The following is a 23,983-nucleotide window of genomic DNA, read 5'->3' as shown; positions in this document are numbered from 1 at the left end:
CATAGCACACAGAACACAGCTACATATCAACAATTACATGATTATTCCAGGCCCACACCCCTTAAGTTTGCTTCATTTGACCTGGAACATTAACAGAGGGAAAACCACGTATTATTTTTAGTCTTTTCCTGAATTCCTCTAATGCTGTTCAACTTTCCATTTTCGTTAGGGCCATCAGGATCAGGCCTTTGTGCTTTACGTGACAGTATGTGTACACACTTCAGTGTACTTTTGTCTGGGACTATTTATTTGAACCTGCTGAGCTCTCACTAAATATGGGCACTCTTATGAATGACCTCTGGCCCTTGGATCACTTACTAGTCAGTTAGAAATGCTCCCATATTGTCTCTTCTCAAGTGCTGGAGTCACCTTCTACATCAGGTGCCTGCCCAGGGGTTATTTATATGCACTAACAGGAACAATATCTGAGTATACTTGTATGTTTAAAACGAAATTTTCCAGGAACCAAGAAATGACTGAAAGAGAGAATTGGTTCCCTAAACCCACTAACACACACACACACACACACACACACACACACACACACACACACACTCCTACTTCTCTGCATTGCAAAATCAGAATGAAGAAGGTGGCAGTCAGGGCAGGGAATTCTGGACCATGGAGGCGTCTAGCATATTTGACATCTGCACTAGATCTCTTACTAACGCCTCCCTCTTGTATATGAGAACATTATTTTCAGTAATAATCTTTATTTTATTGATTAAATTATTCAGATTTAAAACAGCTAAAAGAGAAAACATTTCACTTTAAAATATTAAAATTCAGGGGTGCCTGGATGGCTCTGTCAGTTGGGCGTCTGCCTTCAGTTCCAGTCATGAAGCCAGGGCTCTGGGATCGAGTCCCGCATCGGGCTCCTTGCTCAGCAGGGAGCCTGTTTCTTCCTCTGTCTGCCGCTCCCCCTGCTTGTGCTCGCTCTCTCTCTGACAAATAAATAAATAAAATCTTTAAAAAAATTAAAATTCAATAAAACATTTAAGGGGGAGGTAAATTTTGTGTCTGCCAAATGAAAAGACTATAATTTGAAGGTCGTACTCTACTTCACTGTTTTAAATTTTATTTATTTATTTATTTAAAAAAATCTTTTAAAAAATTTATTTATTTATTTGAGAGACAGAGAGACAGAGAGAGACAGAGAGCACATGAGTAGGGAGAGGAAGATAATCCCAAGCAGACTGCTCGCTGAGCTCAGAGCCCATTGTAGGGCTCGATCCCAGGACCCTGAGATCATGACCTGAGCTGAAATTGAAAAGTTGGATGCTTAACTAACTGAGCCACCCCGGCAACACCTTCACCGTTTTAAAATTTTAAACATAAATAAAAACTCCATGTGGTCCCATAGAATAACAGAGTTGAAGCAACTCCATTCAGCTTCTTTGTCTGTACAACCACTGTGCTAACCTTGTTTATTTTTAATCTCTGTTCAAATGTGGGGACATGTCATGCCCAGGAGCTAGAGACACTTCAAACAAGCTCAGACACTCACAAGGAAACAAGCACATGCAGCTGAGTCCCTTTGCGTCAGGAGTCACGATACAACTGAGAGTTTAGTAAATTAACTTTTATGTAGAATACAATCTTTATTTAAAAATAAGGAATAAAAATATGATCATTAGGAGCTTATATTAATGAAATTCACCAGTGATGGCAGCCCTCGTTTAGAAGTTAGACCAACAAAAGATTATTTTAGGAAGAGTATTTTGTCACCGACAGTGTTTGGAATTGCTACCATGTGGTGATAACTGGTTTTATTATTGATTTTAAATTCTCTACAGATTGTGTACCACCTTATTGCCTGCAACTAGGGGGTCTCTCCACATGCCACCCTCGGGGTCCCCAAGTCCAAAGGGTCTCTTGCAAACTCCTCACCCAAGACTGGGAGACCCTGGTGTCTGAGGGTTGCTCCTTTTCTCTTCATTCACTAGCCTCATCTGTTTAACCTGGGAGCAGTCCTTTCAGGGATATAGACCCAAAGGGGGTGGAGGAAGCCACTACAAAGAGAAGTAGGGGAGAGCTGGAGAAGGAAGTCCATGTGAATCCCAAGACTCACTAAGGCATTTCCCATCTCCTCCAAGGGAAGCTGACCTCGCCTTTCCCCCTTTCCCGAGGCCCCCACATGCTCCTCGCTTCAGCTCCATCTGGAGACTGCTCCCCGGCCAGAGGAAGGAAGGGCCACACACTCCTCTTTCTCAGCACAGCTCTGAGCCCCCCCAGGCCACCTGAAAAAAAAAGAGTGTGGTGTGTGGCTCTGCCCAGGGGTCAGAAGGGAAACCGGCTTTAGCCTCACTTGACTTGAAGGAAGGAAGCAGGAAGCCCTGCTTGGGGCCGGGGGTGAAGCCATCCTCCGGGGCCAGCTGTCCTATTACCTCCTGACCCCCTCTCTAATCAAGAAGGCTTGGGAATGGCTCCAGCACAGAAAGCAGAGCTTCTGCAGCACCTTCCACTTTCCACTCTCAAGATTGAAGACTGTGTCTTGCACAAGAAATGATCCTTCTGGTTACTACTGTTTACACCCTGTCAGGCAGTGGGGGTCAAGCCCTGAGTGAGCCTCCGCAACTCCAAGAAGGAGGAGACATTGTTGTCCCATTTTACAGACAGAAACTCCATCTCATGTGGTATATATACACCATGGAATATTACTCAGCCATCAAAAAGAGTTAAATCTTGCCATTTACATCTACATGAATGGAACTGGAGGGTATTATGCTAAACAAGTCAAGCAGAGAAAGACAATTATCACATGCTTTCACTCATATGTGGAATATAAGAAATAGCCCAGAGGACCATAGGGGAAGGGAGGGAAAACTGATGGGAAGCCATCAGAGAGGGAGAGAAATCATGAGAGAGTCTTGACTATAGGAAACAAACTGAGGGTTGCTGGAGGGGAGGAGGTGGGGGGATGGGATAACTGGGTGATGAGCATTAAGGGGGGTATGTGATGTAATGATCACTGGGTGTTACATGCAACTGATAAATTATTGAACTCTACATCTGAAACTAATGATGTACTATAAGTTGGCTAATTGAATTTAAATTATAAAAAAGAGAGAGAGAGAGAGAAAAGAAACTCCGTTTCAGAGCTGATCTGGAGAGGATGGAACCCAGAATTGCCTCGTGTCCGAGGCCCCGTGTCCTTACTGGGGTGGGGTTGTCTGGGGGCCGAAACCTCCCTGGACTCTAGCATCTGTGGATCCCAGAGCACCGCCTTCAGACCGTGGTAGTTGTGCTGCTGTTTGGACAGCACTGGGGGCCATCTATCATTCGTCAAACCCAGCAGTGTGGTGAGCAAGATTTTAGAAATGTATAAAGTGAACTTCTGGATAACTTACTAGTATAATATGTGTGAGATCAGATGCCAGGTATCCTCTCATTCTTTTCTTCCAGGTCTGCCTGCCCCTCAAAATATCCCTTCCCATGAAGGCATTATGAGCAAGGATGGATTTAAATATGATAATAGCAATGGTATGTGGATTTGCCTCATACACTCTATGTTACTCAAATCCTCTTTTCGTATGTTTCTTCTTCTAAGCCATGCATCATTCATTCATTCAGCAAATACTGATGAAAACCAATGCTCCAGACACTACCCTACCCCCTGGAGATAAGCAGTAACTAAAACAACTGTCCCCTAGGAGTTTATATTCTAGTTGGGGTTCTCTCCCCTGCTCTGTGCCCAGGAGGCTGAACCCACATCCTACAGGGCCTTGTCATCTTGGAGGGCGATGAGAAGAATGGGAAGGTGGGAGATCCCAGCAGGAGACTGCAGGATGGAAAGAACAGGGAGCCAGGTATTTGCTTCCTCTCTTCCTTCCAGGCTGCGGTTTGGGTGGTGGCTGTGTTCCTCCACTCTCCCCCCAGTTCTGGCGAACTCCTTCTACCCCAGCAGCAGATCTTGCCAGGCTCCTCTGACACCCCAACATCAACCTTCTTGCCTCTCTGTGCCCTGGGGGAGGCAACCACGGGCTTCTTCATGCCTGCTCATGCCCTGTTGACTTAACTGCCTACAGTTGTTCAGTTAGTGTTTGACACCGTCATTTCTGCCAGTAATATAGACAATAAGCAAATAAGTTAAATATATATCAGATGAGCAAAAATGCTATGTAGCAACATAAAGCAGAGTAAAGGCATTAAAGTGTGTGTGTGCGTGTGTGTGTGTGTATATGTGAATCTTTTCTACCTGTAGGGGTGGAAGTTTTGCTTTAATAGGTGTTGACTGGTCAAGCTCCAACTGTCTGGATTGAATGCTTCTAGGGGCTGGAACCGAGGTAGCTCAAAGGTGTGATGGGGACATCAGGAAATGGGAGGGCACTGGCTGCCCCGTGAGCTTGTGGAGGCTCAGAGCAACTGAGCAGTAACCAAATTGATAAATTTGGGGGACTTCAACTAAAATCCCTATGTGGAAATTAAATAAATGAGGGGAAAGAGCAAGTTAATACAAATGTATTGTTTCTTGGGCTCAATGAAAGTCATTTTCTGCTTATTTCCTTTTTATACAATTACTGTTAATTTCAATTATTTTTAGTAACTTCTCTTTGAACTCATCGTTTCAAAACTCAAAGGTGACTTTCTTTTTTTTTTTAAGATTTTATTTATTTATTTGACAGAGAGAGATATAGAAAGAGAGTGCAAGCACAAGCAGAGGAGTGGGAGAGGGAGAAGCAAGCCCCCACGGAGCAGGGAGCCTGATGCGGGGCTTGATCCCAGGACCCTGGGATCATGACCAGAGCTGAAGGCAGACGCTTAACGACTGAGGTACCCAGGCACCCCTCAAAGGTGACTTTCATTAAATGTTGAATTTTGTTGTGAGGATATGGAATGCAGAGCTCCACTAATTTATTTCATTGGTAAACTAAGGGGCAAAATTGGATAGTATCGAAAAAATCCTAAAATGTATGTTTAGCCCATTTCTTCTATAACGCAACAGAGACTGTTAATGGAATTGAATCTGCTTTGGATGAATGAGGATGTCCAGATGCTCCCAGATATTCAGAATGGTGTTTCTTTATCTTAACACCATAGATAGAGGAATTTAAACTACTGGATGGGTCATCAAACCCTCACATAAACTTGTTTTTTTGTGATTTGAATTTATTTCTGCTCCTGGGAGCCTCACTTTGATCCATCACTCATGTTAATAATTGTTAATTTGGCCAGTTGCTATTTATCACATCAATCTTTTTCTTCTAAATCTTTGCTATGAAAAATTATGTTTATGACCATGACATTTAAAAAGGTAGATTTTTTTTTTTTTTTGGTAAGCAAAAAGGAACATGAAGCTTCCAGGATCCTTTCTTCTCCAACCATCCTTTCACTCCTCCCTTGTTTGAGGTGACTGCATTTCCCAGCTTCTTCCTGCCTTATCTATCAAGGAGGAAATAACAACCATTGGGATATATGTTGGCCTTAACCAGCCGGCCGCACTCAGAGACACCAATCACCTATTTCCACATTCATAGCCCATTCCGTAAAGACTCAGATTCAAACTGTTTTAAAAGGTAGAGAAAAAAAGAAAAAAAGCTGAGGCTCTAAAGCCCTCCAAAGGGGCAAACCCTTAACGTAAGTGTTTGCTCTGGACAACAGTGACTTCCTGCTTTGCAAACAGAAGTTTCAAAGGGTTGATTTTTGAAATTCCAATGAAACCTACAAGTCACCATATTTTGACCACTTACAGATCAAAATCAAACAGAATTTCGGGAATATTTGGATTAAATTTTCTTCAACTACAGAAATATTCACAAGTTAAAGGAGCATTAGAGAAAAGAAAGTAAGAGATTTAGTCATTCTTCCTTACAGGAATTTTCAAAATTTAATGCAGCTTAAGAATCACACAAAACAAGGACGCCTGGGTGGCTCAGTTCGTTAAGCGTCTGCTTTCGCTCGGGTCTCGATCCCAGGGTCCTGGGACCAAGTCCCGCGTTGGGCTCCTTGCTCAGTGGGGAGCCTGCTTCTCCCTCTCCCTCTGCCTGCCGCTCCCCCTGCTTGTGTGCGTGCACGTGTGCTCTCTCTCTCTCTCTCTGACAAATAAATGAATAAAGTCTTTAAAAAAAAAAAAAACCTTTCCTTAAAAAAAAAAAGAATCACACAAAACAAATGAACATAGGGGAAGGGAAGGAAAAATAAAACAAGATGAAAACAGAGAGGGAGGCAAACCATTAAAAGACTCTTAACTATAGGGAAGGAACTGAGGGTTGCTGGAGGGGAAGGGGTGGGGAGATGGGGTAGCTGGGTGATAGACATTAAGGAGGGCATGTGATGTGATGAGCACTGGGTGTTATATGCAACTGATGAATCACTAAACTCTACCTCTGAAACTAATAAAACACTATATGTTAACTAAATTGAATTTAAATAAAAAAATTTAAAAAAAAGAATCACACAAATAAATAATTTGGTCTAAGTTCTTGGCTATATGATCATAAATTCTGCTCTGCAGGACCACAGACCAGTAGCACAAACACCACCCAGGAATTTGCTAGAAATTCCAATTCTTGAGACCACCCAGACCTCCAGGTTCTAAAGTCCTGGGGGTGGGCCCAGTGATCAGTGTTAAAACAAGCTCTCCAGAGGTGATTCTGAGGCACACAAAAGTTTAATAACCACTGAGATAGAGCATGATTTTTTTTTGAGAAAAATACTGTTGCCTGGTCCCCAGGCCTAGGTCTGTTGAATCAAAAGCTCCGTGTATATTTAGAGAAACATTGACAGATAGGGGAGCTGCTGGCTTAGTTCATGGAGAGTCTCTCCTGGTCTCAAAATGACACAATTGCCTTCAGCTAAAAGCCTTAATCGTTAGGGCTTCTGCCTACCTATCCAACTTCACCTCCCTCTGCTACTTTGTCCTTATCTTCCTCTCTCCCTTTGAGCCTCCTCAGTGCCCTGCAAGCACTGTGTTCTCCAGCCTCTGCCCAGAACAGCTTCCTTCCTCCATTTTCACTTGTCTAACTCCCATTGTCCTTCAAGGTCCAAGTCAAGGTCATTCTCTGCAAGAGGCCACCTCTGACTCCCTCTAGTTGTGTGCACACCTCTGCCCCTCACTGCCCTCTGTCAAAGCCCTTACTGAACTGCGCTGGAATGGTCTATTTGTGATCCCCTTTTCTCCACTCTCACCCCCAAAGCAGGACTCCATCTGTCTATTGTGGAGTGCTTGGCACCTAGCACAGTGTTGGGCACAGAGTAGGCTTGTGCTCAATGTTTGTTATGAATGAATCATCGAGATGGCACAGGATCAGAGGTGCTATAAGAGGTTAAGAGCATGGGCTCTGGCACCAGAGTACCTGGGTTCAAGTCCAAGTTCTACCACTTACTAGCTAGGTAAATTTGGGCAAATTATTTAATCTCTCTGTTCCTCAGTTGCTGGTGCCGATGATATTTTTTGTTGTTATTATTAATTGCTGTCTCTGGGGGAGAACCAACTCCGCCACAGGGTCTAGGCTGAGTGCTTTTTAAGAAATTGTTCATGCACGGTGTCATTTAATTTTCACAACAATCTATGAACTACTTAGTTATTCCCATCTGAGAGAGGGAGGCTTAGAACAGCCCATCAATTTGCCTTGCCTCGTTTAAAAACTATACAGATTGGAGGGCAAACAAATTGAAGAATTTGAGGCAGAATCTGAACCCCGAACCCAGCTCCTGTCACTGCACTCTACTGTGCTCTGAGACAAGGTGCCCAGACATAAACCCACCAAGAGTTAAACACATGATGGTGTGAGCGATGGTACAAAGCTGTGTAGGATTCTCCTCCAAATGTGTGGCTCAGAGAAGGGTTACAACTTTGGCAGGAAGACGGTCCCTGCAAAGATGAGTCCAGGTGGCAAAACTATTAACCTACCCAGAGGAATGCAGGGAGGGGCCCCTTACTCCACCAGTGTAACTTTTCTCAACACAAGCTGGCAGATATTTTCTAAATATTGTGACTTACGCACAGCTCAGTGTGCATCAGACCTTGGAAGCACCATCTCACGTGCTGTTTGAAAAGCCCGTACTCTACAGACTGGCCCCTTCCCTACCCCATGCCCACCTGTCTGCACACACAGGTGGGACGAGGTCCAGGTGGAGCCTGGCAATCAGCATTTTGATCAGTGCTCCAGTCCGTTTGTCTGCAGGCAGTGGTTAGTTCTCCTGTGCTAATATTTTACACACGTTATCACAAAAACCCAACATGGGGATTTTAAAGGGATGAGATTCTTCAAAATAAAGAGCAGTTCACCCATTCTCTCTTCCTGGCCTCAGGGAGGATGCAGAGCTGGGTGAGCCTCAGGCTCTGCCTTAGAAGCGCTGTCCTGCCCTGCACGCCCCTGGAAGACAGCAGGTCAGCTGGATTCTGCGCTGACTCAGGGCTCAGGCTCCTTCTGCTGTGGCCTCCACAGTCCTCCTGCAGACACCTTTGCAAGCCAAACTCTGGCTTCCAGTGATCTGCAGGAGCAGTTTATGTAACGCCAGCTTCCCAGTGAAGTGGCGACCTTGACAAACTATCAGTCCTGCGCCAACACAGCCACCCCATTTCGGGTGCGTGAAAATACACTGTTATTCATGACACATTCAGAAATTCTCCCTGAGGGGAAATTTAAATTCAACGTGAAGTCCAAGTTGTCATTTAAACAGGGATTAAAAACTCAAATAGGAAGTGTTAAGAATTGTGATTTCAATTTTTGGAAAAAGTGAAGTATTGTTAGTGTTCTAAATGTGCATAGCTTAGCTTTAAAAATTACATTAAAATCAGGGGCACCTGGGTGGCTCAGTCGATTGAGTGTCCGACACTTGATTTCAGCTCAGGTCATGATCTCGGGGTCCTGGGATTGAGACCTGCATTGTGCTCCACACTCAAAGAAGAGTTTGCTGGAGATTCTCTCTCTCCCTCTTCCTCTGCCCCTCCCCTCCTCTCTCTCTCAAATAAATAAATAAATATTTTTAAAAATTATATTAAAATCAAAGCTTCCTAAGACATCCATTGCAAAACAGTACAGTTGTTATTCAAGCTCAGGGATAAGCTTACCAAAATGTCTGTGAAAGGATACTTTTACATTCCCAATTTTTTATCAAACATTGATTGAAAACCTGCTGTGCCAGGTACCATGCCAGGGGCTAGGAATACAAAGATGAATAAGATGGCATCCCTGCCTCCAGGGAGAACGTACATGTGAGCAATTGCTGTGAATACAAATACACAAGGCCTCTAACAGAGGCTTGGGGAAGTGTTGTGAGAACAGCCAGAAGAGAGGTGAGTTCTGCACATGGATGGGGGGCCCTCAAAAGGAAGTCATTGGGTGACATTTAAAATTGGCTCTGCTCAAGAAACAAGAAAGGTCTCAAATACACAACCTAACCTACACCTAAAGGAGCTGGAGAAAGCACAGCAAATAAAGCCTAAACCCAGCAGGAGAAGAGAAATAATAAAGATCAGAGCAGAAATCAGTGAAATAGAAACCAATAGAACAGTAGAACAGATCAACGAAACTAGGAGCTTGTTCTTTGAAAGAATGAATGAGATTGATAAACCCCTGGCAAGACTTATCATAAAGAAAAGAGAAAGGACCCAAATAAATAAAATCATGAGTGAAAGAGGAGAGATCATAACCAACACCAAAGAAATACCACAATTATAAGAACATATTATGAGCAACTATATGTCAGCAAATTAGATAATCTGGAAGAAAAAGATGCATTCCTATAGACATATAAACTACCAAAACTGAACCAGGAAGAAATAGAAAACCTGAACAGACCCATAACCAGTAAGGAAATGGAAGCAGTAATTAAAAATCTCCCAACAAACAAGAGCCCAGGGCCAGATGGCTTCCCAGGGGAATTCTACCAAACATTCAAAGAAGAATTAATACCTATTTTTCTGAAACTGTTCCAAAAAGTAGAAATGGAAGGAAAAGTTCCAAACTCATTTTATGAGGCCAGCATCACCTTGATCCCAAAACCAGATAAAGACCCCATCAAAAAGGAGAATTACCAATTACCAGGGACCAATATCCCTGATGAACATGGACGCAAAAATTCTCACCAAATAATAGCCAATAGGATCCAACAGTACATTAAAAGGATTATTCACCATGACCAAGTGGGATTTATTCCTGGGCTGCAAGGTTGGCTCAACATCCGCAAATCAATGTGATACAATCACATTAATAAAAGAAAGAACAAGAACCATATGATCCTCTCAATAGATGCAGAAAAAGCATTTGACAAAGTACAGCATCCTTTCTTGATCAAAACTCTTCAGAGTATAGGGATAGAGGGTACATACCTCAATATCATAAAAGCCATCTATGAAAAACCCACAGTGAATATCATTCTCAATGGGGAAAAACTGAGAGCTTTCTCCCTAAGGTCAGGAACATGGCAGGGATGTCCACTATCACCACTGCTATTCAACATAGTATTAGAAGTCCTAGCCACCACAATCAGACAACAAAAAGAAATAAAAGGCATCCAAATTGGCAAAGAAGTCAAACTCTCACTCTTTGCAGATGATATGATACTTTATGTGGAAAACCCAAAAGACTCCACCCCAAAACTGCTAGAACTCATACAGGAATTCAGGAAAGTGGCAGGATATAAAATCAATGCACAGAAATCAGTGGCATTCCTATACACCAACAACAAGACAGAAGAAAGAGAAATTAAGGAGTCGATCCCATTTACAATTGCACCCAAAACCATTAAGATACCTAGGAATAAATCTAACCAAAGAGGCAAAGAATCTGTACTCAGAAAACTACAGAATACTCATGAAAGAAATTGAGGAAGACACACAGAAATGGAAAAACGTTCCATGCTCATGGATTGGAAGAACAAATATTGTGAAAATGTCTATGCTACCTAGAGCAATCTACACATTTAGTGCAATCCCTATCAAAATACCATCAAATTTTTTCAAAGAAATGGAACAAGTAATCCTAAAATTTGTACGGATCCAGGAAAGACCCCAAATAGCCAAAGGAATGTTGAAAAAGAAAAGCAAAGCTGGCGGCATCACAATTCCGGACTCCAAGCTCTATTACAAAGCTGTCATCATCAAGACAGTATGGTACTGGCACAAAAACAGACACATAGATCAATGGAACAGAATAGAGAGCCCAGAAATGGACCCTCAACTCTATGGTCAACTAATCTTCGACAAAGCAAGAAAGAATGTCCAATGGAAAAAAGACGGTCTCTTCAACAAATGGTGTTGGGAAAATTGGACAGCCACATGCAGAAGAATAAAACTGTACAATTTCCTTACACCACACACAAAAACAGATTCAAAATGGATGAAAGACCTAAATGTGAGACAGGAATCCATCAAAATCCTTGAGGAGAACACAGGCAGCAACCTCTTCAACCTCAGCCGCAGCAGCTTCTTCCTAGAAACATCACCAAAGGCAAGGGAAGCAAGGGCAAAAATGAACCATTGAGACTTCATCAAGATAAAAAGCTTTTGCACAGCGAAGGAAACAGTCAACAAAACCAAAAGACAACCGACAGAATGGGAGAAGATATTTGCAAATGACACATCAGATAAAGGGCTAGTATCCAAAATCTATAAAGAACTTATCAAACTCAACACCGAAAGAACAAAGAATCCAATCAAGAAATGGGCAGAAGACATGAACGGACATTTCTACAAAGAAGACATCCAAATGGCCAACAGACACATGAAAAAGTGCTCAACATCGCTCAGCATCAGGGAAATCCAAATCAAAACCTCAATGAGATACCACCTCACAGCAGTCAGAAGGGCTAAAATTAACAAGTCGGGAAATGACAGATGTTGACGAGGATGCGAAGAAAGGGGAACCCTCCTACACTGTTGGTGGGAATGCAAGCTGGTGCAGCCACTCTGGAAAACAGTATGGAAGTTCCTCAAAAAGTTGAAAATAGAGCTACCGTACGATCCAGCAATTGTACTACTGGGTACTTACTGCAAAGATACAAATGTAGTGATCTGAAGGACCACATGCACCCCAATGTTTATAGCAACAATGTCCACAATAGCCAAACTATGGAAAAAGCCTAGATATCCATCAACAGATGAATGGATAAAGAAGATGTGGTGTATATATATATACAATGGAATATTATGCAGCTATCAAAAAAAATGAAATCTTGCCATTTGCAATGACGTGGATGGAACTAGAGGGTATTATGCTAGGCGAAATAAGTCATTCAGAGAAAGACAATTATCATATGATCTCACTGATATGAGGAATATGAGAAACAAGACAGAGGATCATAGGGGAAGGGGGTGCGTGGATGGCGAGGAGAGCTGAGCTCTGGATGTGGGAAAGGTCATCTCTTCAGACAGGAAAGAGGAGGAAGAGATGGTGTTGAAGCTGATCCTTTCGTGGAGTTGGTGTGAGAAAGCAAGGGAGTTATTTCCTCTGGGAAGGCAAAGGTCTCTCCTGGGAGTGATGTGTGTGTGTGTGTGTGTGCACGATTGCATGTACGTGTGTCTATGTGCATTCATGCACTCAGTCATGCTGGTGCTTGGAGATTTGTGGACAGTGCAGACACTGTGAAAATGTCTCTTGGGGATATTAGAGTCTCCAGCCAGGTGAGGGTTCATGTATCTCTTCTGATCGGCCCAGACTTAGACTATACAGTTATCTGGCTTCTTTGCATCCTCACTTATAACGCATGAGTGTGTGTCTGTATATATGTGTAAATGTTATATATTCTTGACGTTTCTTGCAGGCAGAACTTCTGTTTCCCCTTGGTGCCCAGTAGAGTTTAAGTATGTAGCATAAGGTCAATAAACCACTGGGTTGATTAGAAGATCTTCAACTCATGGTGCCCCACGTTAAGCAATAAGTGGATCCCAAATGAGAACACCAACTATCATTCTAGAAGTGTCCTGCCCTGGGACAGGGAACTAAAACTGGGTCAGCCTTTTTCATAGGAAAGCATATATAGTAAAGAAAGTACAAATTTTTCCTGGTCTAAACCACAATTAGGTGCATGTTATGATACTGAATGAAAGCTTTTAAAATGCCATGCTTTATGCTTTATTATCTATTTCTTCCTCACCAACACACACACACACACACACACACACATACATGCACACACACATAAATCTGCAAATGCACACACCCCGAAATCTCTCTGCTTCTTAACAGGCTGGAAGTGTGATTGTTCTGTGATGTGGGGACACGGGAGTGGTGGACAGGAGAAAGGGTTAAGTCAGGATGTCTAGTAATGCTTCCACTTGTTCTCTGAGGACTAACAAAGAGAGGAAGCAGGGCCTTAGTAGAAGGAAATTCCCAGGCCCTACTTCGGACATTCGCAACCTGCCCTGTGAACCCCTGAGGGGTGTCTGATAATAAACACTTGCAAACAAAACAATCCATAAAGGCGTTTTTAACAACATTCTCGCATTTTCACCAAAGGGCTAGAACACCTTTTCCTGCATCTGCAGACCTGAAGGGGGCTGGACATCCACCTACTAGCAGAGTCCCACAGTCCCAGCTCAGGCCTGCCATGTGTAAGGGCAGTCCCCTGGTTCCTCGGGCCTTTGGTCGTGCAGGGGCCCCAACCCCACACAGGGCTGCTGGAATGCAGGTCGCAGACCCTACACACAGTGGGTAGGGGCCGCCACATGCTGACCTGACACCTACCCCTTCATCTTCCACAGTGACCCCCAGATACAGCCCTGAGTGTTGCAACCTTGAGTACTGATGCAGTAACCTTCCCCAGTGGTAGGGACAGCTTGACAAAGACAAGACAACTCAATGAGCAAATCTGCCAATAAAGTAACAGATTAGGCTTCTTTTTCTGCAGTGGCAAAAAAAAATAATAATAATAAAAGATCAAACAAACAAAAACAAAAAAGCAACCCCCAAAACAACAACAACGAAAATCCCCAGAGACTTAATGGTAAATATTTTGACAGTAATTTCTTGTAAGGTGCTCAAAGCATATTAGGTCCCAAATGCAAAACTTTTCGCAGAAGTCTAGTTTGAGTCAGTTTATTTGTAATATTGTACCTATTTCTCCCCAAAACTAATAGGACATGAGGTTTGTCGCACCCATTTCTTAGATAAATAAATCAAGGAACAGATACTGACCTAGGATAATAGCAAAGATCCGGGAGATTCAGATAAATGTCTGATACCTGCTCTCTGTGTGTGTGTGTGTGTGTGTGTGTGTGTGTGTGTGTGTGTGTGTGTGGCTGTATGTATGTCAATGGATGTTTTTATACTATAAAATGCTTGACAACCCCTTTAATAATTGTGGTCAAATGCAGGATCTTTGAATGACATCCCTGTTTCTGGGTTAGAACAGAATCCACTTCACGGCACGGGTGAGGATTAGATCCTTGGCTGTCAATAGAAAGCTGAGCTTTTATTTTTGAAATGCCATCACTGGTCTCCAGGATATTTTTAGATGAAATAATCATACATGTCTACTCATTTGCATCTGCCCAGAGCTGGCGGGCGACCTCCATGTTGACCCCGGCACTCAGGACCATGTAGACTGAGGGAATGACAGGTTCCAGATCTCTCTCTGGGCGGGGTTACCATGAGCCTTCCACTCAGGCCTCCTGCCCTTTGTACTGTAACAATGCACGGAAACACAGCTTTGTTAGAGGAAATTCCCAGGGCCATAGTTTGGACATTAGACAGTTGCTTTGCTATGCTGGCCAAGCTGATGTGCATCTAAAAATAAACATACTGGTCTGCATGGGTTTCTATGATTTTGCCATGCACAGTTGACTATATTTCAAATGGATTTTTTTAAACTTTGTTTTTAAGAGAACAAGCCTAGGTAAGTAAACCTGGAGAATAAAATATATCACAGTTTCGGTTGGCTTTGACAAAATGTAGCATTTGCTGATACCCATTTCTGTGGAAACGACCACTGCTCTTCTGCTCTGGGATTCTAAAACAAGACTGAAGCGAGCATGGCATACCGACTTGTTGCCCAAGCGACTGCAGAAGATGTGAGGTTTCAAAAACACACGATCAGCCAGTTCTTCTGAGTCCAGAAGGCTAAATTATTAGCAAAGAAGCCCGGGGTAGCCCAGCAATAGATGACGCACCTAGGACCCACCTGAGCTAAATTCTCCCTACTCTAAGTCTCCAGGTCCTGAACTGGCAGAGAGGCTGTGATCAACGTAGCTCATTTAGCAGAAAAGGAAAGGTGCATGGGAATGATGGCTGAAGACCTCAACTCAGAGCTGGCAGACAGTCCCAGCCAGCTCTCCTCTCTCCACAAGAATCATGTATCCCGCTCATGGTCCCTGCGATTTAGAGGAGAGTAGCACCATTTATTTTGCACTTTTAAAAATTAGATTTCTGGGGCGCCTGGGTGGCTCAGTCGTTAAGCGTCTGCCTTCAGCTCAGGTCATGGTCCCAGGGTCCTGGGATCGAGCCCCACATTGGGCTCCCTGCTCGGCGGGAAGCCTGCTTCTCCCTCTCCCTCTCTTCCTGCTGTGTTCCTTCTCTCACTGTGTCTCTCTCTGTCAAATAAATAAAATCTTTAAATAAATAAATAAATAAATAAATAAATAAATAAAATAAAAATAAAAATTAGATTTCTGAATAGCTAAGAATACATATCCATAGAGTTACAAAGCTCTGAGTCTTGCTGTTACTTGCCTGAACCTAGTTTGGTAGAACATGTACCAAAATGTGGCAATTTTCCATCAAATAAGAACGTGTTTGCCGCACAAGAAGGAACCCACAATCTAGTTAAAGAGTAACCCAAGAAGAGTGGTTTGGGGTGAACTTTTCCCACCTCATTGTTCTCATTTCTTTTTTGCTTTTCCTGGAAGTCCACTGTAGCTCTATTGTTGTGGCAAAGACCCTATTTAGAAATGATCGCTGCAGATACGTTGGGCACACTCGTACAAATGCAGCTACAATCACTCTACAGCCTGATGATTTTTTTTTTTGTAACCCTCCTTTGGTGGTTTGGGTTGGGAACCTGACATCACAAGACTCCTGGTAGCTTTGAGCGGGAAGGACCTAGAGGTCATCACCCGGACTCCACCCAGTGCGGGCATCCCTTCGGGAACACCCCGGCCATGGGCTAGCAGGGTGCTGGCACACTGCCTGGGACAGGGCGTTCACCACACCGCAAGGCAGCTCACCCGGTTTTAGACAGTCCCGATGGTGGGTAAATCCTTCCACACATTGAACTAAAACCTGTTACCCTATAATTTCCACTCATCAATCTTCTGTTGACTTCTTTTCCCACACGGAGCAATCTTTAAATATTTGAAGGCAACTTCCATGGGCTACGAGACCAACTTTTTACTTCAAATACCTCCTGATTCTTTCAACGAGTCTGCAAATGACAATTTTCTCATTTTCACCATGTTGGCCAGCCTCCTCTTTTAAGAGCTGATGTAGGTCTTGAGGCAACACATTAGGTACTGAAGCTAATTAATCTCTACAACCTTGTGTGCTAAAGATTATCTGCATTTCCAGAAATGAAACCAAGACTTGGCAAGATACAGCTACTTATGAAAGGAAGTGGCAGAATGAAGATTCAAAACCAGGTCTGCCTCTCTCTAGCCCACCCCATGCCTCTGATTAAAAAATAAATGTTGACCAGATACAGCCAAGGTTGATCTCAGGTACATTGTGAGATTGGCAGGAGGTCATTAGAAACCTCATATGCAGGCTGACCTCCCTTTTGTTGCTACAACTTGTGCTTACTAATAGAGATTAATGTTAATTTGAAAGGTTAGGAAATGACCAGCAGAAAACACTGGCTGCTTAAAGGCGACTATCGACAAGGTGGGTGTGCAGGAAGTATGGAGGCAAAGAGATACATGAGTAACAGGAAGCAAGAAGGAATCCAGGAGGTCTAGGGTGCATTTCCTTTGGAAGCTCCAGATGATGAGGGAGCAAGACAGGAGGGCTTGAAGATGGAAAGAGTCATTACCCGGGATTGCCCAAGCAGTTTGCTTCAGACTAAGCTGGTGGGTTGTGTCTGGAGAACAAAGAGAAGGTATTGGTTTCCTCCCAGCTGTCCATGCGCCCCATGGGTGCACCAAGCATGGGGACAACGTATACCACGCCCTGCCCAACATTTGGTTCTAGGTGACATCTGGTTAAGACACAAATCTTTAGGTGGAAAAGGAAAAAAGAAATCTTTGTAGCTCTGCCACAGTGAGGGTCAGGGACTGGCTATATGTCGTGAAGCTTTTAGATTTGTCCTGTACTACTTGGTAGAGCTGCATTCTTCCCTTCTTCTGGCTGCTTTCCAAAGACAGAGATTGCCTGAGGATGACACAGTCTCTTTCCTTAGCTGCCTTACTTCAACCAGCTCTATACCCAACAGCTAATGTCAAGTGGGTCTCTTCACGCTGCAGGGCACTGCTCCCTAGGAGCCTTTGCCACACTGTGCTTGCTGGCTGAGCACTTGGCAGAATGATGCGATGACTCCCTTAAGATCTCTTCTTTGTCAGCTTGACTCAGTACTACACAGCAGTGCCTTTCAAATAACCATGCAGCATGAGAGAAGGTGAGTGCAGAGACTCCTTAGACATCATCTTCTCTATGTGCTCATGAAGGCAGGAGCTTCTCTTCCTTATAGCTCTGTATCTTGCTCATCATTAGAGAAAAATAAAAGTTCAGAGAACAGACCTGGCCCCACCCTCATTCACATGGCTAGTGAGTTCCAGGTACAGGACTAAATCGGGGCCCCAAAGTACAATCCAACTTTCTTTCTGCTAAATCACACTCCCTTCTAGTGCCCAATGCCTTTACCTGGATGTGCCAATATTTGTTAGAGATCAGACTTCAGTCTTCCTTAACACCTTTTAGGGAGAAGAGGGATAGAGGATGATAAAGAATGTGTTCTGTGTAAGGGGAGCTTCATGGAGGCAGTACTCACATCTGTGTCATTTGCCATCATACCCCAACCACATAGCACAGTGTCTGGTATGTGTCAGGTTCTCGGTACATAGTTGCTGAAAAATGAGTAAGTCTCTGACTTAGAGTGGTGGACAGGAGGGGCACTGGTCGAGAAACACCTAATGGGAGAGGCTACCCATAAAGAAATAGATTCTGGGGGTGCCTGGTGGCTCAGTTGGTTAAGCGTCCAACTCTTGATTTTGGCTCAGGTCATGATCTCAGGGTCATGAGATCAAGACCCACACTGGGTTCCATGCTGAGCATGGATCCTACTTAAGATTCTCTCTCTCCCTCTCTCTGCTCCCTCCACCCCCACTCACGTGTGTGCTCTCTCTCTCTGAAAAAAAATAGACTCTGAAAGGTATGGCATACAATGAGTACTCAAAATACTTGGTGAAAAAAATCCAACGAAGTCTCATAAAAGACAGTCTGGGAAAATATTATGAGGATTGGCAATCTCCTTGGAAAACTTCCAACTATAGATCTCAGTCTGGTAATTAATTTGGGCTCTTTAGTCAATATATCCATTCATTTGTTCATTCATTTCTTCATGAATTCAATAAACACTGATTGAGCACATGCTGTGCACCTGGCATTGCTTCAAGAGCTCTAGATTCAGAAATAAAAGCCCAGTAACCCTCACAGATGAAAATAAGCATAGCAGTCATAATATAATGTGCTAAGGGCTATGACAGAAGTATTTCACCAAGTGCCATAAAGCATAGACTTGAGAGACCCTTGGTCTGAGGTAGACTGAATGAAGGGATAAAGAGGTAACTAGTCAGGCTGCAATGGAAGTTGGGGGGAGAAGATGAATGGTGGCCTCCTAAACAGGGAGAACAGCACACAGAGATGTAGGTAGGCATTAGAAGTCTCACATCTTGGGGAAGAGAAGATGTTCAGTATAGCCAGAAAGACAGGTGGTGAGACGTAAGGCTGGATGGGATGAAAAAGGACAAACTTAGAAGGTCTTGTCTGCCTTCCTTAAGTTGGGGCTTCTCAAACTTTAACATGCATATGAATCCCCCAGGGACCTGGGTGGGGAGGGGGAGATTAAAATACAGATCCACTAAGTCTGGGAAGGGAATGGAGAATTTGCATCTCTAACAAGATCCCAAGTGATGTGTGATGCAGCTGGTCCCAGAACAGACTACTCTTTAAGTAGCAAGGATGTAAGCAATGGAATGCAGAGGACATATTTCACTGAGGAGAGTGACATGATCAGAATTGCATTTTCCCAAGAACCCTGTAGTAGGATATGGAGGACAGAATGGAGAGAGACTGTGTTAAGGTAGAATTCATAAGTGGCAAGAAATTATGAGCATCTGAACTAAATAAGTTTGGGAGGAATAGCCAATGTTCAATAAATGGCTGTAAGCTAGCTGAGATTCTGTGAAGCCACCATAAAACTTTTCTCCCAGAGGAAGGGCTAGTTGTGAAGACCAAAATGAAACAATACAAACATAAAAGACAAAAAAATAATCCAGAGAAATTTGTCCTGTTATTTGAATAAATTTGTCCTTGACCCCTCTCCAGGTCTCAGTTGACGTATCATCTTGATTCTCAATAGCGACCAACGAAAGCCACCAGCTAAGGGGTGAGCACCATCCCGGCAGCCAGGTATCATAACAGAATAAATAAAATCAGCCTCTCGGCCATCACTTAATAGACATTGTCACTACTCACATCTAATTTCAGGAAACCTCAGAGAGAGCAATTGTTTCATATTTTCAAACATGGAAAATTAACATGGAAGTCCACCAGATCCTGAACAGAATGCTTGTTTGCTTACTTATAACTTGAAGGTACTCCAAATTAGAAACACCTATTTCTATTTCTGTGAGAAAATCCTCTGTGAACTCTGGTACATTCTTAACTCAAAAAATAAACAAATAAATAAATAAAATAAAAAAAAAATAAAAGCAAACAAACAAAACAAAACAAAACAAGCACACCTCAGAAATAAATAAATAAATAAAAATCATGGTAGGGGTCTATGTTTGAAAAGAAAAAACAGGCAGTAAGCTTTTTCCCCTTATGCAGAAGCCAAAAACATGTAACTTCTAATATTTGCCCTCCAAAGAAAATAAGAATCGGCTTCATGTATTACATACCATGCTAGTTAGCATTCTTTATCCAAAGATGTTCAAATTCAAAAAACCCAAATGTCACCTCCCTGTTCACAATTTTTTCTCACAGCCCAGTAATCAGTAAATCTCAACAAGACACACATGTTGAAAACCCACAGCCAACTAGAGAAGCCATATGGACACACACATCTACTTCAGAGCAGCTTGATTCTCATCAAGACAGAACAAAATAATTCAGGGACCTACCTTTCTCTTCTGTGGTTTGCAGCCTCCTAAAATTTGGCCCAGTACTGGAGATCTTCCCAAGAACCTCTTAGGTGAGGTGACGCTCAAGGGCCTCCCATTCAGTCACACAACCACAGGAGGGTGGGGTTTCACAAGACCAGACTTCAGATCCTCAGGGCTCACACAGACCTCAGGGAGCAGAGGTGAACTGCCTTCTCTTCTGTGCCGCAGGAAAAAGCTGGAAGACACAGTGTGGCTGGAGGTGGGGGCGGAGGCTGGGGGAGGGGAAGTAATATGGGAACCGTAATAAATAAGAGATCCTCTCCACATGATTTCCTGTATTTGGTGCCTGTAGCCTTTCTCCAGGCTCCCTAGAGGAAATAAGAAATTTAAACTTGTCCTTTGGTCACTGGAAAGAGGAGAATAAACATGCTAAGACCCATGAAAATGTGAATGAGCAGAGCAGCAGACAGGGAGCTGATGGGCCAGCTAGGTTTACCTTTCACCAAGTGCTTTCTTGCTGAAATTTCTCCAGGTGCTTAACTCTGCAAAAGTCAAGGATGTCCTCGTCCTCTCCCACTGGGCTGAAGCATTTTCTGGCCACGGTCCAGATGTCGTGTTACAGAGCCACTGAAGAAAGGCAGGTCAGAGCAGGCCTGGAAGAGTCTGTTTGCCATCACAGGGAAAAACCCTCTCCTTTCTGTCTTTGGAAATGCTGGTGACATTCTGTGCCTCATCTGGGGACAACTGCTGAAGTCCTCAGGCCATTTTGCCTTAGGGTTGAAAGAGTTATCTGCAGGCTACCATCCGTAGATTGCTGGAAGCAGGGCCCCCTCCATAATTTGCGGGACTCAGTGCAAAAAAATGAAAATGCAAGGCCACTCATCCACAAGTTAGGATTTCAAGATGGTGACAGCAGAACATTAAACCAAGTATGAGGACCCTTTTAATACAGGCTCTATGCAACTGCATGGCTTGCATACCCATGAAGCTATAGGAAGAAGGTTGGAATTATGGGTGCATGGTTTTAACCAGCTGAGTTATCAAGAGGCTGGGACTGTCGACATTTTGTCCGGAGAGGTGACGGTGAGCGCTCCAACGCAGTGCACCTAAAAGCTTGTGCAAGGGGGGCGGAAAATGCTGGGTTGGGGGTGTGAGCAGGCCTGGACCACAAACATATCACACCGGTGGTCTTTTTGTAGACCTTTGGCTCACCTCCAATCTGTTCTCCTCCCTGCCTTCAGAACAATTTCTCTCAAATGCAGTCCTCATGATATGATTCACATGCTTAAAATCTCTCTGTGACCTAGGATCCAAGGCCAAACTCTTCCGCATGGCTTCCAGCCCCTTCAGCACCGGGTGCTGGCCAGCCTCTCTCACCTCACCTCAAGCCCACCACCACCCTCGCCCCCTTCTCACCTCCTCCCCCACCTTTCCCCACTGCTGGGAATCATTCTCTGAAGAATGCCCTCCCCCCCCGACCCCCCAATCCTTCAAAGCTCAAGTCCTTCAGTTAACATTTTTTTTCTGATTCCCGGGACCCCCTTGCTTTTCTTCCTCAGCAGACCATGCTTCTCTCAAAGTGATGAAGACGCACCCGCCATCCCCGGCCTGCCGCTGAGCTGTAAACTCGGTGAAGTCATGGACTGTGTCTGCTTCCACCTGGACCTAGGGCCCCGGGAGGATGGGCTTCGTGCAAGTTCCGTGTCGGCAGGAGACGCTGCCCCCTTTAGGCAAAGGGAAACGCATAGGACTCGGAGGAAAACAGAAGATCGTCATGAAGGTTTTACAGTTTAAACCCTGGCAGAATGGAGCAGGTGATACCGCAGTGCTCTTGGTCAATATCCGTTAAAATGCCAGTGTGTCATGTGCTGTCCCTCCCCGTTCTCACGGGGCTATATTGTGGGGAGGAAATGACCTCTATTCTGAAAAATGAACTTTACACAGGCCAGGCAGGAGGAGCAAAGTTAGTAAGGGAGAAGGAAAATGGGAAGATGCTGGAGGCGAGGAGAGAGAGGGAGAGAAGATGATGCGGGTGGGAGAAGGAAGAGGAAAGAGGGCCAGGAGGGGAATACGGGAGCAAGAAAGGGATGCAAGGAAGGACGGGTGAGGTGAGAAAAAGCGCAGGGATCCAGCAGAGGCTGGAAAAGAGTGGGGCGGAGAGGACAGCAGGAAAATGACAGGGTAGGCCACCATTTCATCCAGAAGCCGAGCACCCAAGACAGGCTCCACGCTCCCTTTCTCAGCTCCCTCATAAACCAAACCGTGTTTTCTAAAAATCAAGAGGCATGAGGGGGACAAGGGACATGCCACAGTGCTGCTGTTACAACACAAATCAAGTTCTGAGGTTTGTTTGGATTTGGAAACATTTTTTGTCATGGTTTTGAACACTTGTACGGCAGTGTTTCTACTAGAATTGCTGAGCGTGTATTCTGGTTGTTTCTCGCGGTTCCTCTGAACCAACAAGTCCTTTTGTGCATGTGTAAGGGCTGCATTTGTCTGAGAAGCCCCCGCTGATGTCGTCTGATTAGAGTACAAACTACGGTAACAGATCCATAACCTAACATCTATAAAAATAACCTAAATATGCTGGATTTTGAATATCTAGTTTGGGGCAATTAATTGAAATTTCATATACACATGTATCTATAATAAAGGAAAGATGTATCAGACCAATAGTATGAATTTTCTTCTTAGTGCCTCAGTTTTGTTTCTAATTAATGAGTATTACTTCCATTAAAAACAGAATTGTCAGGGCACCTGGGTGGCTCAGTCAGGTAAGCATCCAACTCTTGGTTTCAGCTCAGGTCATTATCTCAGGGTCCTGGGATCCAGCCCCGCGTTGTCGGGCTCTGTGCTCAGCAGGGAGTCTGCTTGGGACACTCCCTCTCCCTCTGCCCCTCCCCCTATGTGGGTGCTCTCTCAAATAAATAAATAAAATCTTAGAAAAAAATAGAAATATAAATAAAATAGTGAGAGACTTTATTTAAAGTGGGAAAAGATGACTGTCACAGAATGTCAAGTGCCGTCTACCATACCTTTTGGAAGGAACTGACTCTGTAAGGGTCTATACCTGTCATTATCTTTGCTAGGCTATTTTATAGTTCTGAAAGATACAGATACATAGTAATGCAAATGATTCTCTTTCACAGAAATACAAATTAATTTTCTCTAATAAAGACCGTTGATTTCCACCCCATAGAAATGATTATCCGAAGCCTTACATTTTAGCTCTCTATAGGATATTAGTTTTGTATTTATTAGCAAATTCAGTTTAGTATTCCCGATGGCCTATGTAGTAAATATTATCTACTTTTGAGATTTGTCTTTGACCCACTTTTAACATCTTATCATCCCTTCATTAATTATGGAGTTAAATAAAATCTTTGTCACAGGTTCATTTTATATTTGTATGAGAGTGATGATTTCACCTTTTGGAAAATGATCTTTTGACAGGAATCAGGTGACAATCAGTGAATACAGTAAGTTGTATTGGGACTTTGTAGTGACAGAATTCTGTTTCCTTCAATATTTTGCTTAGTTGTATATATTCCCTGAGATGTAAAATATAAACGGAAAATAAAAGAAGCATGTTGACTGTCAAAGTAAATAACAGAACTGCCTCAGCAGAACAATTAGGAGAGTACAGCATCTCAGTGAGGGCAGAAGTACAGGCAAAGCCCCAAATGGGACCGTAGGAAGCCATAGCTGGACACGGGTTCACCAGGCAGAGTAAAAGTGCCAAAGTTTGGACTCTTAGAAACTAGTACTTTGGAGATGAGAAGA

General features: G+C 43.6%; 1 protein-coding gene across 2 annotated transcripts in view; it reads right to left on the bottom strand.

The window, feature by feature from the left end:
- The window catches only part of ADGRF5 (adhesion G protein-coupled receptor F5), a 101,712-nt gene extending 81,277 nt beyond the window's left edge, over positions 1–20,435 (bottom strand). For both annotated transcript variants that reach the window (XM_078055266.1, XM_078055268.1), the window contains exon 1: positions 20,219–20,435. The gene's annotated coding sequence lies outside the window, so the exon portion shown is untranslated. The remainder of the gene's footprint in view (positions 1–20,218) is intronic.
- Between the last annotated feature and the right edge of the window lie 3,548 nt (positions 20,436–23,983).

Source organism: Halichoerus grypus, chromosome 9, assembly GCF_964656455.1.
Source record: "Halichoerus grypus chromosome 9, mHalGry1.hap1.1, whole genome shotgun sequence".
Lineage (NCBI taxonomy): Eukaryota > Metazoa > Chordata > Mammalia > Carnivora > Phocidae > Halichoerus > Halichoerus grypus.
Note: the sequence above shows the minus strand (reverse complement) of the source record. Positions and strands in the feature narration are given on the sequence as shown.